Source organism: Carlito syrichta, unplaced genomic scaffold (assembly GCF_000164805.1).
Source record: "Carlito syrichta isolate Samal-C Ts95f unplaced genomic scaffold, Tarsius_syrichta-2.0.1 Scaffold306510, whole genome shotgun sequence".
NCBI lineage: Eukaryota > Metazoa > Chordata > Mammalia > Primates > Tarsiidae > Carlito > Carlito syrichta.
In genome coordinates, this window is record NW_007250606.1 from 267,685 (window position 1) to 272,716 (window position 5,032).

A 5,032-nucleotide genomic window follows, 5' to 3' on the forward strand; every position below is an offset into this window, starting at 1 on the left:
GGAGATTGCTAGAATTGCCTGGGCTCTGACTTGAGATGATCCCTAGCAGTGGTATTGATATAGAGACACGCTATTGTCTGTCCACATTGCCACAATCTCTAGAGAAGGGCAAGTCAACTGTTCAAGTGGACTTGCATGTACCCACATTTCTGAGAGTTAACAAAGAGAGAGGAAGTGACAGCGCTGCACTGTGTGGTCACAACCTAGCTCTTTTTGCCACACCTCACTGTCTTGCGCAGGGCAGCCCCGGTTCTGGTGGTTGCTGCTGGGATTAAACAGCCACCATGTTAAGCAAAAAGGCAAAGACCAAGACCACCAAGAAGCTTCCTCAGTGCGCAACACCCAATGTATCTGCCAGGTTTGACCAGTCACAGATTCAGGATTTCAAAGAGGCCTTCTATATGATTGCTCAGAACAGAGATGGTTTCATCAACAAGGAAGATTTACATGATATGCTCGCTTATCTAGGGAAGAATCCCATTGATGCCTCTCTTGATGCCACGATGAATGAGGCCCCAGGACCCATCAGCTTCACCATGTTTGGTGAGAAGTTAAATGACGGATCCTGAAGACGTCATCAGAAATGCTTTTGCTTGCTTTGATGAAGAAGCAACAGGCATCATCCAGGAAGATTACCTGAGAGAGCTGCTGACAACCATGGGGAGTTGATTCACAGATGAGGAAGTGGACAAGCCGTACAGAGAAGCATCTATCGACAAAAACGGGAGTTTCAATTACATCGAGTTCACACGCATTCTTAAACATGGAGCAAAAGACAAAGATGACTAAAAGAACTTAATCTAAAATCTTCCAGTTGTTTTCTTACTCTTTTTTTTTTTTCGGACACTTCCCCTGCCCTTATAGAACCTGTTGCATACAACTTAGTTTCACAGCTTTTTTTTTTTTTTTTGGCATATTTATTCCAGACCTTTCTGCCACCTAGCACTTGTATACTCAGACTGGAAATGGGGATGAGGTTGTAAATTGTATTGAAAAAGAGATCACAAATAAAAATAAACAAATGCTAAAGCCCAGGAAAATATATTCGTATTTCTGGTTTTGCTGAATTTTTATATTTTTATATAATAAAAATGTTATTTTGGAAAAAAAAAGGGCGGGGGGAGGAGGATTCCCTTATCTCTAATATACTCCCAGTAAATAATTTCAAAGAATTCTTAACTTTCCTGTAGATTGTGCCCAATTAACTGAGAGATGTAAATCCCCATTTACTCCCTTTTCTTAGTAGTCATAATATAGTATCAAGGTAATCGTAGGTCTTGTGATTTGTGTAACATTTGTATCAATGTAATCATAAGTCTTAACGATTTGTGTAACTTTTGCATATAACAACACATAGGAACGTATGATGTCTTAGGCCTTGTTAGCTCCCTTTATGACAATGCTTCTGCTGGATGTTACTGATAAGAAGCTGTAAGATATCTCTGGTAACCAGTGCCAGAAAATGTGGACCACAAAAGTCATTATTGACAAAATGCGGCTGTAACTTCTATGCAATGCTCTGCCAGTCGTGTAGTCAATGTATAGTTACTAACAACCCTGAATTTATTTTTTAATTTATTTTTTGAGTTGGAGTCTCACTCTGTTGCCCAGGCTGGAGTGGGGTGGCACGCTCACAGCCACTGCAGCCTCGACATACTGGGCTCAGGCGATCCTTCCACCTCAGCCTTCCAAGTAGCTGGAACCACAGGCATGTGCCACCATGCCCAGTTAATTTTTTTGGTTTATTGTAGAAATGAGTTCTCGCCATGTTGTAGGCTGGTCTCGAACCCCTGAGCTCAGGCAATCCTCTCACCTCTGCATCCTAAAGTGCTGGGATTACAGGCTTGAGTCACCGCGCCTGGCTATTTTATTTTTTATTTTTATTTTTGAGTCGGAGCTCACTCTGTTGCTCAGGCTGGAGTGTAGTGGCACGCTACAACCCTGAATGTATAAAAGCGGACTGTAAAACTTGAAGGGAGAGCAGAACCATTTAAGAAAGACCAAGAGCCAGGTTCCGCTCCCTAGATTCGAATTCAAAAATAAACTTCTTTCTACCAATTCCCTGCCTCTTGATTTATTGGTGTGGAGGGTTAGCAGCCGAGCATTACTCGGACTGTAACAGTATAAGGCTTGCAACAAACTTACGCACAATGTCACATTCTTCATCCATGCCTCCTACGTGGTTACGCGCATACTCAAAAGACCCTCATGAGAGTACCATGCAGTTAAGCAATATGTAGAGAAGAGGGGTTTTCCATTCTAAACGGTTTTCTCAGTGGTGGTTAGTTATTGGGCCACCAGATGGTATCAATTTCTCTATTTGAACTTCCTATTAATTTCAGGTACCAGCTGCACAAGGTCCTACCTAACTTTTGGCCGGGATATAATAATCATAATACTTTATTTCAGCTGTTATCAGTAGCTGCTAGTTTAATTCTTCATGATTTTAGATCCAGAAAGAAAGAATAAGAAATCATGAGTCAACCCAGTGGTATTTGGGATTATCTTTACTAATATTAGTGACCATAGCAAATGCTTTACTTTATAATCCTTTGGGGATTTCTTGATTTTTTTTTTTTAATACCAGTTTTAGGCTGTGTGTCAATTTCTTGTCCATAGCTGTTTTTATACTGTTTGTACCTATGCCCTAAAATGACATGAGTGGCCTACTTAAATATAAAAAATATGTATCATGGGAAATTAGAGAAATATTACCCAAATAAAAGGGCACATTAAATATTTTCAGATTATTTTATTCCTAACCCAGAAAAAATGTGACAGTTTAAAATACAAAGGGGCAACTCCTTCAAGTCCCCTTCCACTGTGGGAACTTTTCTGTCCTCTCAATAAATCCTGCTTTCTCACTTAAAAAACCCCAAAAAGGCAAAAACAAGAAAATACCCAGGCGCGGTGGCTCACACCTATAGTCCCAGCACTTTGGGAGGCTGAGGTGAGAGGCTTGCCTGAGTCTGTGGGTTCGAGGCCAGCCTGGGCAACTTGGCAAGACCACATCTCTACAATAAATTACAAAACAAAAAATTAGCCGAACATGGTGGCACATGCCTGTAGTTCCAGTTACTTGGAAGGCTGAGGCGGAAGGATTGCCTGAGCACAGCAGGTTGAGGCTGCGGTGGCAGGGAGCCAGACATTGCCCCAACAGAGTGAGATGCCAACTCAAAACAGATAAAAAACAAAGAAATTAATGCTATGATGGCTTTTTTGACTTAGGTAAAGTCAACAATTCCTGACCATTCTGTAATTTTTCCCCTCACATTTACTTAATTATCACTCCTCTTCCCCTTATACAAATGGCAAAATTTGGACTATAAATTAATAGAATTCTGGGCCGGGCGCAGTGGCTCATGCCTATAATCCCAACACTTTGGGAGGCCAAGGTGAGAGGATTGCCTGAGCCCATGGGTTTGAGACCAGCCCAGGCAACTTGGCAAGATCTCATCTCTATAATAAATAATAATAATAATAAATTAGCCAGGTGTGGTGGCATGCGTCTGTAGTTCCAGTTACTTGGAAGGCTGAGGTGGAAGAACCGCTTGGGCCTAGCAGGTCGAGGCTGCGGTGGCCGTGAGCATGCCACTGCACTCCAGCCTGGGTGATAGAGTGAGACTCCAACTCAAAAAAAAAAAAAAAAAAAAGAATTCTGATAAACATGAATGAAATGAGCCCTGCTAAACACAAAGTACAACAAAATCTTATATAACAAACCATTAATATGGGCTATGCATTGTTCCCGTCTATCAGCATTTAGAATTGTTCATAATAATTCAGAATTATTCTGAATTTCTTGAAGAAAGTAAAAATTATATTTTGGGACTGTAGAGTTTTGCAAACTTCTGCAAATGAAGAAAATGACAAGATATGAATTCTGACTTAGACCACGGACTAAACCTGAACTTTTTCTCTTACCCAAATCATAAGAGACTTGGGGAATCACTGCTTGATAAGGAATCGCCAAACAGGGTCTTATTATACGATTGTTCTCCAACCTGATTCTGACAGAACATCACATAACAAAGAAGGAAATCAAAGTATCTTATACTGGAAAGCCATCTTTTGTGGATTACCCAGGGAGTCTTATAAGACAATTGTCTTTCCTCTATGAAGCCTGTCACTTTTAGGACTTAATCATCTTATCAAAATACCTGAAGTCTTTCCTCCTTTTGTCTCAGCAAAAACACCTTCACTTCATCTACATATCAACAGATCTGGAGTTCTCCAACCCCTTATCTTTTTTTTTTTTTCTTTTTAGTTGGAATCTCACTCCTATCACATAGGCTGGAGGGCAGTGGCATGCTCACAGCCAACGCAGCCTCGACCTGCTGGGCTCAGGCGATCCTTCTGCCTCAGCCATCCAAGTACCTGGAACTATAGGCATGCGCCACCATGCCCGGCTAGTTTTTGTGATTTACTGTAGGAAGAGGTCTCACCAAGTTGCCCAGACTGGTCTCGAACCTGTGGGCTCAGGTAATCCTCTCACCTTGGCCTTCCAAAGTGCTGGGATTACAGGCTGAGTCACCGTGCCTGGTCTAACCCCTTATTTTAACAAAGCATCTCCTCTACTGATTTCCCAAATCCTTAGATAAGAACTGCAAAATTACCAGACAAGGAAACTTTGAATCCCTGGAAATGTCTCTCCTTCCTGGGCCAAACCAATGAAAATATCACATGTATTGATTTATGGTTTCTAGTGTGTATATAACAAAACCACTGTTCTGTCACAGTGGGCATATGTTCTCAGGACCTGCGTACCCAGACTTAAGTCAGCCTCAAGAATAAGCCACCGTAAATATTTTACACAGTTTGGCATCTTTTTGCCAACAGACTGGGTGCTTACTATTTTCCCCAGCCTCTTTTATGGGGGCTTTATTTGGTGAAGGTCTTCCTGTAATCATGGAACTATAAAACTCATCTGTCATGAATATAAAAAGGCATGATTTTTTTTTTTTTGAGTCGGGGTCTCACTCTCTCTCCTAGGCTGAAGTGCCCTGGCACTATAACCACAACCATGGCTCAG

The 5,032-nt window shown here is 41.4% G+C and overlaps 1 pseudogene across 1 annotated transcript; it reads left to right on the forward strand.

Moving 5' to 3' along the window:
• The first annotated feature begins 284 nt into the window (after positions 1 to 284).
• Positions 285 to 1,034, forward strand: LOC103265388 (annotated as a pseudogene). Its single transcript, XR_002482244.1, has one exon. The product of XR_002482244.1 is annotated as a myosin regulatory light chain 12B pseudogene (transcript).
• Positions 1,035 to 5,032: the final 3,998 nt, after the last annotated feature.